Here is an 11,478-nt window from a genome sequence, read left to right on the forward strand (position 1 = left end):
TATTCTTAAGATTAGTTACTATCAATGTTTTTTAGGCATTCTATAAAATAGTTCACATGCCTTACATATGATATGACATTTTGAATGCATCTTGCACTCTCTCTCATCCGGCTGATGATGGATTGTGTAGAGTGATATGAAACCACGATGTTGAAAAATACACACAATCAAATCCAAAGCAAACTTGCACTACAAATGGATTGTGGAAATCTCATATTGGTAATTGTTACCACATTTTGTTTGCCCCGCCAAATTTCAAAATTTGAATGTTACCCCGCCCAATGGTCACCTCCCCAATTACTAATATTTTAATACCCACGGAGATATTAAGATTACCTAAGTTTCGAACCTTATGATATTTTTGTGCCTCGCAAATTCTCTGCCTTCAGATCAAGGCCGATCGATGGTTGACGCCATCGTGCTATGATGAAGATGTGTGAAGTTTACATTAGCGACATCATGCCCTGTTGATGCGTGTCCGATGGGTCCAGCGGCGGGTCAAAAAGTCTCACAGCGGGCAACGTGTTTTGGCAGGTCAAAAAAGTTTCTATAGTGCCATAGGTGCTATGTCGCTATCGCGCATTGGCCAAAAAATCTCCATAGCGACATAGCGTTCGACTGGCCGAAGGGTGTTCGATGGTGATTTCCAATGTTCGGCGGGCAAGTTCACGGCGACGGGAATGTTCGATGGTGAGCGACCAGTTCATGGGCCGAAAAGTGGGGAAAAGCGGCAAGGTGCCATGGCGCCAACAGAAAACTCACAAGTTTTTTGTTGGCGATATAATGCCCAAACAAAAATTCCATCAATGGCGAAAGCTTCAGGCAAGTGGTTGGGTCACATCAGGTACCTCGTCTGCCCAGTTGAAAAGCCTAGTGCTACGGCGGTGAATCAGATGAAGCCACATGTCCCTCAGTAGGGTCAAGGCAATACGGACCCCCCGGGTTGGTGCTTTGTCAGACCAAAGTTGTGCTTCGTTGGACCAATGAGGAACTGCCACATATGCTAGGTCAGGATACAGTCAGCAAATGGGACCAGATCTTCATTGTCGCCAGTACAAGGAAAGGTTAACTTCTCTACCGTCAGATCTACAGAGATCGACGGTCAGTGTTATGTCACTTATCAGAAGTTTCACGAAGAATATGATGGTGACATAACGCCCTTCGGCCACGTGTTTGGTGAATCTCAGATGTCAGGGTAGGAAATACAGACAGTCGGTACGTGGCTGATTTCTATTCGTTGATGCACTGAGGGGCAGTATCCACTTTGCTTACCGTCAGATTTAAGGCAAATCAACGGATGGCACCATCTCGCCATGGTGAAATTACATGATCTTTACCATAGCAACATGGCGCCCTTTCACCATGTATCGGCGAGGCCCGGTTGCAACAGGGTACGTCAGAAAAATGTTGCCAGGTGTCATTCAAGTGTAGTGCATTCTGCTGAGGTGGCGCCAGATATGACGGGCTCGAGGTGAAGCAACTATGACACATGACGAGTCTTCACAATCATCAGATTTGCAGAGATCGATGATGGGTGCCATCGCGCTATGGAAGAGCTACACGGTCTTTACATTAGCGACATAGCGCCCTGATGACGCGTGTCTCACTGGCGGACCAGGGTTGACGGTTAGCTGCTGGCGGTTACGGTGAATAATAATAGTCTGATCAAGGTGGTCAATCGTGGAAGGGCTCCCTACGTGGCAGAATAAAGAGAGATGATTGGCCCAGCTAGTTTATATAGCCGGGTCGACTTTTTGACTTCGACAGATTCATGAACCAGGAAGCAAAGATGATCGATGTTATCTTATGATCTGATCTTTGTGATCAATTCTGACCTACCAAAAATGAATGCAAGGCATAGGGAAACACTCCACCATCTCATTCGATCCATCTACTATGTCAGGATCATTCATTGGCGCTGCTTCTGTCTACTCGAGGCATTCCTTCAGTCGAATATCTAATTTTGCACTTCAGAATCATGCTCAAGTGTGATCTTTGATCGGATATTTTTGGGATTCAATGGCAGTAGTTGGGCAGTTAATGCAAAGCTAGTTTCCTCAGTTATGACTAAACTATAAAGGCAATTTTGTGATCTTTTTTTAAGGTTGACCCTTCTCTATTATTCTTTGCTACTGCTCGCAGGTTTGCAGTGTAAAATTCTCTGTGTCTCTAAACTGTATAACATTCTGTATCATCTCCTTCATACATCGATGTGCATGTGCATTCATCTTACCTCTCATTGGTGTACTATTGAGATCTGTGACTGACATATTGTATCTATTCTTGGCCTACTGGATAATGTATAAGTGAAAACCCTTTCCTTGTGTTATTCAGTTGGTTCTCTGATCTGTACGTGGTTACTGATTGACATAAGTTTGAGTGTGTATGTCTCTGAATGTTATCTTGGTTTTGTAGTGCATATATGGGAAGAAATGGGTCTGAACACTCTATTTTGGTGCATCACCTCCATAGTTTAGGTAAGGTAGAGTTGTTTTCTGCATCTCCTTCTTCCCCTTTTCCTTTCAAGAGTAGTTAGGTGCGCCCTGATGGTAAGAGGAAGCTGGCCTTCTCCAGAGACTCAACCTCGCAGTTCAAGTCCCACAGATTGGAGGTTGTTTCCATGTTTCACTAGGTTGTCCTCGTGCATAGGCCTTGGACAAGGGTGCAAACCTAAGTGACAACAGTTTTTGGCATGCCCGATGGGACCCTTTTCAAACAAGATTTAAAGTCTACTGGTGTCAAGAAGGAAGAGTTTCAGAGATTAATGCTGAAGAGGTAGTGTTGGCTTCAGTATTCAAGCCTTTAAGAGGCTCATCCTTCAAAGTACTTGGCAACTCTGAACATCAAAAATCTAGTTCCAGACCAAAGTTGCAGTAATTCATGACCAGAGTTGAAACAAGGGCGTCTTCTAGAGGTAAATTTCAATATCAAGAGCTTTCCCTTTCAAATCCTAGAAGAAGGAGGACTAGAATTTCATTATCACCAGTTAGGGGTGGAATAACAGTTAATGTGCCTGTAAGATCTGTCTCTACTCCTCCTACTATTCGAACTTAGCCTAGACTACCATCAACACTCATCAATAGAACACTTGTTTACATGGCACAGCCAAGAGTTCATGCCTTTGCCACCTTTAATGGTGGAAGTCCTCTTTTGTTAGCCCAAAGGCATGATATATCAGTATTTGAACTAAAAAGTATACCTAATTTTACTAGTGAAACTTCCATCTCCCCTTTAGAGCATATCCAAGAGGTAGCAAATGTTTGTAATATTCATGGTATTACAGAGGATGGTGTTGTTGTCAGACTTCTAGCCTCATCTTTAAAAGGAAAAGTGTTACAATGGTATAGAGGCTTAGCTCATGGTTCTATAACTAATTGGGATGAACTAGGAGCAGGATTATGCAAACATTTTGAGGATAGAAGTGACCATTTGTCACTTTTAGAGCAGTTGACTACAATAAAAAGAGCCCCTCATGAGTGTATGACTGATTTTAATTATAGATTCCAAAAGACATGGGATAGAATACCTACTTCAGTGAAACCTACCCCTGGTAATGCCTTCTTGCATTACCTTAGAGCTTTTAACAGTGATATTGCCACTACAATCCAAACTATGGGAGGAGATACCTTGCCTGATGCTTATGAGATAGCCATAAAAGCTGAGAACATCTTGATACAAGGAGGAAAATTGTCTCCAAGGCCCCCTATGCCTTTCTTTCCTGATGTTCCCAACCACCAACCAGAAATGGCCCCTCTTCCTACAACTTCTACATCACAAGCCCTCACTCCAGTCCCTCAAGCTTCTACATTCCCAAATGGGATAGATGAACTCAAAGAAATGCTCCAAGGTCTAGTGCTGAATACAGATAAAAGAGAGAAGACCCTAGATAAAAAATTGCAGGAGCAGGGGAGGGAGTTGAAGGACCAAGGGAAGAGATTAGAGGATACAAAAAATGAGTAACAAGGTGGTGGCCTTGGAAAGGCAGCAAGCTCAAAATGGCAAGCCTCCCCAATTGCAATATCAGGTTCCAAGTGGTGGTAGGCCTCCTAACCAGTGGAATAGCTCTTTTGATCAAAATAGGAAAAATAGTCATGCTTCTGCTTCAAGCTCAAATCAAAACAGAGCTATAGTCCCTCAAAATAACTTGGCCCAAGATCAAGATTTCTATCCTTCTTGCAACTACTCTTATACCTATTGTATATGCCAGAAGGAAGAATCTTATATGGCCCTAACTGTCCAAGAACTGACAGCAAAGCAATCATACAAGGAGGATCATCCCAAGGAGGCCTCACATATTCAAGGACGTGATGATTGCTCTTTCTTGAATCATCAGGTTGGGGAGCATTGTAATGTAAACTAGGATTCCATTGCTCATAACACAAGAAGCAAGAAGAGAGCTATGGAACATGATGCCCCTCCTTCTCCTAATTAGGCCTCAACTTCAAGTGTTATACCTCATGCAGCAAATGAACAAACAAGTGCTTCACAATAGCAAGGGAAAGATTCTAGAAAGAAAGATGCAAGTGATCCTTATGTTGCTCCACCTCAACCTCTTATAAATACAGCTCCCAAATTTTTTACCAAAGCTCCTAATACACCTTTCAGTGTGGTAGAGCAAATGAAGAAGACCAATGTGAATATCTCTATGTGGGATGCTGTTGCTACCATACCAATGCAGAAGAGGATGCTGCAGCAAGAATTAGAGAAGATTGCACCCAAGGATCAGCCATCTATCATGGAGAATACTACAAGTCTAGTCCAACCAGTAGGAGATGTGGAGACAAATAAAAAGGTTAGACCTCCTCCATTCTACATTTCTCTGATTATAGGAGGCAAATTAGTCCACAATTGCATGATAGATTCAGGGGCTAGTAGCTCAGTAATGCCTAGGTGTGTTGCTGATGCTTTAGGAATGAAATATGAGCCCATTGTTAGGGATGTGTTACAATTAGATGGTAGTACTGTCAAAATTGTAGGTATCCTTAGGAATGTGGAGATGGCCCTACATGCATGCCCTGGTTGCAATGTGATTCAAGACATATCTGTTGCTGAAGTCAAGCCTTATTTTGCCATTTGTCTTTCAAGAGACTTCACTGCTCAAATTGGTGGATTCATATCTGCTGATTGGTCATATATGTCATTTAAGACCAGATATGGAGCCAATGCCTCAATTAGAGCAGAACCTCAAGCCCTTCATCACACTGAATCTTACACCCCCAATCCCATCAACATGAATTGTCCTATTTTAGAGATGGATGAAAATGACATAGTAAATGAGCCTGCCACTTCCACAGCAAAAATTCTTGATTTCTTCTTGGATGAATGGGCCGGTACATATCAGTTTGAGCCTATGTCAGGAACTCTTGAGATAGGCCTTAGTACATATTGCATAATAGAGAAAGATGTTCAAATCCCTGATCTAATTGGGACTAATGATGATATAAGTGGAATGTGGAGTATGCACTTTGATGGCTCAAGGAATAGAAATGGATCAAGGGATGGCGTTATGTTGATCTCTCCTACACAGATAAGATACTACTTCTTCTTTAGGCTCCAATTCAGTTGCACTAATAATGTGGCCGAGTATGAATCCTTGATTCAAGGTCTCTTACTTGCCCAAAAGAGAGGAATTCAAGCCTTGAAATTATATGGAGATAGTGAGTTGGTAGTCAACCAAGTGAGAAACCAGAATTTCACCAAAAATGGCCTACTCAAGTCTTACAAACACAGAGTCTGGGATTTTCTTGAGGGCTTCAATGCATTTAATATTCAAAGCATTCCTAGGAAAGAAAATAAACATGCTGATAGACTTGCAGCAGTAGGTGCAACTTACGATGTACCAGGGAATCTTGAGGAGGAGAAGAAGCAGCAAATTAGGGTGGTAGTGAGGCCTGCCATCCTCGACAACAACACTCATTGGCAAGTGTTTGACTCTGATGAACAAATTGCGAGTTTCTTGCAGAATGAGGTAGAATTCTCAGATAGAAATCAGTCAAGGCTGCAAGATCAGTATGGTGATCAGATCATTCATCTTAGTTCTAACAAGTTGCCCAAGGGTCTCATTACCTTGGAGAGTGTCTTTAATCCTGATGATCAAACAAGAGGCAAAGGAATGAATCTAGCTGCAGAAAAGGATGATTATGCCCCAGTTACAATTGCTGATGGTAAATCTCTGAATATGAGGAAGGTATGTTCTGAAGTTGAGCAAGAAAACTTCATTCATTTATGTCAAGAATTTAATGATGTATTTACTTGGACATATGATGACTTAAAAGGGGTCGACCCTAGTTTGTTTCAGCATACCATAGATTTAATTGATAAGGCCAAACCAGTAAGGCAAAAATAGAGACCAGTGAATCCTAAGATTGAGCCCCTAATGAGAAAAGAACTATCCAAGTTGATAGAGGCTAATATAATATTTCCTATCAAACACTCATCATGGGTAGCTAACCTTGTCCCTGTAAGGAAAAAGAATGAAGAAATCAGACTGTGTGTGGACTTTAGAGACCTCAATCAGGCTTCTCTTAAAGATCACCATCCTCTCCCTTCCATGGAGAAAATCCTGTCTAAGGTCAGTGGGTCAAGGAGATTCTCTTTTCTTGATGGATTCTTTGGTTATAATCAAGTGCTGGTTAAAGAATCTGATAGATACAAGACAACATTTACTACTAAATGGGGCACCTATGCTTATTGCAAGATTCCATTTGGACTAACAAATGCAGGTGCCACATTTTAGAAGGCAATGGAGATGGCCTTCAAAAAATTAATTGACAAGTTTGTCTTTGTATACCTTGATGATATAACTGTATATTCAAAAAATGTAGAAGATCATTTTGATCATCTAAGGCAGGTATTTCTGAGATGTAGAGAGTTTGGGGTTTCCCTCAACCCAGCCAAGTGTGTCTTTGCTACAAGACAAGGGAAGTTATTAGGACACATTGTATTTAAGGATGGGCTAACCATTGATCCAGAAAGAACGAAGGCAATACTTTCCCTTCCTCTCCCTAAACAGAAGAAGGGGCTGCAAAGTTTCCTTGGTAGAATAAACTTTGTGAGAAGGTTTATCCCTAATCTTGCTACCATGGTGAAACCTCTTACAACCATGCTTAAGAAAGACATGGTCTTCTCATGGACCAAGGTGGGGAAGGAGAGTTTTGAAGAGATCAAGACAGCCATAGCCTCAGCCCCTACTCTCATGAACCCAAATTTTGAGAAAGATTTCATCCTCTACACTTTAGGTGGTAAGTCAAGTATCTCTACTGTCTTGACTCAAACAAATGGCAAGGATGAGGAGCAACCCATAGCCTTCTTCAGTGAAGGGCTCAAGGAATATGAAGATAAGTATAGCTTTGTTGAGAAGCAAGCCCTTGTAGTCATCAGAGCCTTGAAGAAATTTAGGCACCTCTTATCCCACAATAGGATCCATTTGTTGGTGCCCCATGCCAATGTAAAATAATTCCTATTAAACAAGGATATCAGTGAAAAGAGAGCTGGATGGATCACTAGGGTAATGGAATATTATGTTGATATTTAGATTACCAAGCTGGTAAGAGGGAGAGGATTGTGCAAAGAAATGTTATCAGGTCAAGATTCTGATGAAGAGGCTACTATGGTAGTAATAGAGAAGCAGGAGGAAGGAAATGTTAATGGCCCAAGGAGCTGGATAGATGATATGAAGAGCTTCTTATCAGGGAATGGATAACCCCAGGGATTGGACAAAGCTAAAAGGAGACAATATAGACTGCAGTAAATTCCCTATGTTGTAATTGATGGTATCCTATTTAGGAGGGATTTTAATGGGACCCTATTGAGATGCGTTGAAGAAGATCAGGCTAAGAGGATGATTAAAGAACTTCATGATGGTCCTGATGGTGGCCATTTCTCTGCAAGAACAACTGCCATGAAGATCATGAGGGTTGGTTATTATTAGCCATCTCTGTTTCATGATTGTTATGGATATGTGAGGAAATGTGAGAAGTGTGCTTTCTTTTCAGGCAAATAAAGGCTTGCAGCTCTCCCCCTTCATCCTATTCAGGTGGATCAGCCCTTCACCCAGTGGGGGTTGGATTTTATAGGCCCCATTAATCCTCCATCTAGTGCAGGTCATAAATGGATTTTGGCTGCTACTGATTATTTCACTAGATAGACAGAGGCAGTTGCCTTGAAGGATGCCAAAAAACCATCAGTGGTTGAGTTCCTTGATGGGATTGTATCTAGGTTTGGTGCTCCTTCTACTATTATCTCAGACAATGCTAAATCTTTTGTTGGGACCCAAATTTGTGCATGGGCAATGAACCACAATATCTACTTGAGCACATCGTCAAATTACTATCCCTAGGGGAATGGTTTGGCTGAGTCTTCCATCAAGAATCTGATCAGAATCATGAAGAGGATAATAGAAGACAATCAGAGGGTCTGGCATAAGAAACTAAGAACTGCTCTGTGGGCTAATAGGATAACACCCAAGAGATCTATTGGGAATTCACCTTTTGTGCTGGTATATGGTAGAGAGGCCAGACTCCCAATTTCATTGGAATTCCCATCCTTGGAGTTGGCTCATCAGCTGGAATTAATTGAAGACAGTGCCATGTCAGTGAGAATGGTAGAACTGATTGAACTGGAAGAAAAGAGAAACAAGGCTATGCAGACCCTGGAGCTACATCAGCAACAGGTGAAAAGAAACTTTGATAAGAGGGCCAGGATTTGGACTTAAAAAGAAGGGGATCTAGTTTTAAAATGGGATGCTGATAGGGCAAAGCTAGGAAGACATTCTAAGTTTGATGCATTATGGAGTGGCCCTTATCTAATCTCCAGTTGCAAATAGGCCAATGCATTCCAGCTGAGCAGGCCAAATGGTGAGGTACTGCCCATTCCAGTCAATGGAATCTATCTAAAGCCCTGTTTCTAAAGTTTTGTGAAACCATGTACATATCGGTTTAGGTTCCTTTCTATTGTTTCCTGCTTTCAATAAGTGCACAGGCACATAGTTATCTCTAGGAGTTGCCAACCTTTCAAAGTTTTGGGAGTTTTGAGTCTTCTTTTTCCAGGTTTCAGAGACTAGGGTTTCATTTTCTGGCCTTTCATGGTAGGGTTAGGGTTACATAACACCCAGATTCTATCTTATTTCCTAACTCTGTAGCCCAATGGATTTTACAGGCACTGGTCATGCATTGAGCAGGCTCATGTCCCCTGTGAGTCACTAGTATGTTACCACATTTTGTTTGCCCCGCAAAATTTCAAAATTTGAATGTTACCCCGCCCAACGGTCACCTCCCCGATTACTAATATTTTAATACCCACGGAGATATTAAAATTACCTAAGTTTCAAACCTTATGATATTTTTGCACCTCGCAAATTCTCCGCCATCAGATCAAGGCTGATCGACGGTTGGTGCCATCGTGCTATGATGAAGATGTGTGAAGTTTACATTAGCGACATTGAGCCCTATTGATGCATGTCTAGTGGATCCAGCGGCGGGTCAGAAAGTCTCACGACGGGCAACGTGTTTTGGTGGGTCAAAAAAGTTTCTACGGCATCATAGGCACTATGTCGCTATCGTGCATTGGCCGAAAAATCTCCATAGCAACATAGCGCCCGGCTGGCCGGAGGGTGTTCGACAGTGATTTCCAACATTCGACAGGCAAGTTCATGGCGACAGGAATGTTCGATGGTGAGTGGCCAGTTCATAGGCCGAAAAGTGGGAAAAAGTAGCAAGGTGCCATGGTGCCAACGGAAAACTCACGAGTTCTCTGTTGGCGACATAGCGCCCAAATGAAAAGTCCATCAATGACAAAAGCTTTAGGCAAGCGGTTGGGTCACATCAGGTACCTCGTCTGCCCAATCAGAAAGCCCAGTGCTACGGCGGTGAATCAGATGAAGCCACGTGTCCCTCAGTAGGGTCAAGGCAATATGGGCCCCCTGGGTTGGTGCTTTGTCAGACCAAACTTGTGCTTCGTTGGACCAATGAGGAACCGCCACATATGCCAAGTCAGGATACAGTCAGCGCATGGGACCGAATCTTCACCGCCGCTAGTACAAGGAAAGGTTAACTTCTCTACCGTTAGATCTACAGAGATCAATGGTCAGCGCTATGTCACTTATCTAAAGTTGCACAGAGAATATGATGGCAACATAATGCCCTTCGGCCACGTGTCTGGTGAATCTCAGATGTCAGCGCAGGAAATACAGATAGTCGGTACATGGCCGATTTCTATTTGTCGATGCACTGAGGGGCAGTATCCACTTTGCTTGTCGTCAGATTTAAGACAAATCAACGGATGGCGCCATGGTGAAATTACACGATCTTTACCATAGCGACATGGCGCCCTTTCGCCACGTGTCAGCAGGGCCCAGTTGCAAAGGGGTACGTCAGACAGATGTCGCCAGGTGTCATTCAAGTGTAGTGCATTCTGCTGAGGTGGCACCAGATACGACGGGGCCAGGGTGAAGCAAGTACGACACATGACGAGTCTTTGCGATCATCAGATCTACAGAGATCGATGATGCGCACCATCGCGTTATGGAAGAGTTGCACGATCTTTACATTAGCGACATAGTGCCCTGATGACACGTGTCTCACTGGTAGACCAGGGTTGACAATTAGCAGCTGGCGATTACGGTGAATAATAACAGTCCGATCAAGGTGGTCAACCACGGAAGGGCTCCCTAGGTGGAAAAATAAAGAGAGATGATTGGCCCAGCTAGTTTATATAGCCAGGTCGACTTTTTGACTTCAACGGATTCATGAACCAGCAAGTAAAGATGATCGATGTTATCTTATGATCTGATCTTCGCGATCAATTTTGACCTACCAAAAATGAATGCAAGGCATAGGGAAACACTCCACTGTCTTAGTCGATCCATCTACTGTGTCAAGATCATTCATTGGCACCGCTTCTGTCTACTCGAGGTGTTCCTTCAGTCGAATATCTAATTTTGCACTTCAGAATCATGCTCGAGTGTGATCTTTGATCGGATATTTTTGCGGTTCGATGACAGTAGTTGGGCAGTTAATACAGAGCCAGTTTCCTCAGTTATGCCTAAACTATAAAGGCAATTTTGTGACCTTTTCTTAAGGTCGACCCTTTGCTGTTATTCTCTGCTACTGCTCGCAAGTTTGCAGTGTAAAATTCTCTGTGTCTCTAAACTGTATAACATTCAGTATCATCTCCTTCAGACATCGATGTGCATGTGCATTCATCTTGCCTCTCATTGGTGTACTATTGAGATCTGTGAATGACATATTGTATCTATTCTTGGCCTACTGGATAATGTATAAGTGAAACCCCTTTCCTTGTGTTATTCAATTGGTTCTCTGATCTGTACGTAGTTACTGATTGACATAAGTCTGAGTGTGTATGTCTCTGAATGTTATCTTGGTTTTGTAATGCATATATGGGTAGAAATGGGTCTGAACACTCTATTTTGGTGCATCACCTCCATAGTTTAGGTAAGGTAGAGTTGTTTTCTGCATCTCC

This window comes from Cupressus sempervirens, chromosome 9 (genome assembly GCF_028749045.1).
Source record: "Cupressus sempervirens isolate cs-2001-9-10 chromosome 9, ASM2874904v1, whole genome shotgun sequence".
Taxonomy (NCBI): domain Eukaryota; kingdom Viridiplantae; phylum Streptophyta; class Pinopsida; order Cupressales; family Cupressaceae; genus Cupressus; species Cupressus sempervirens.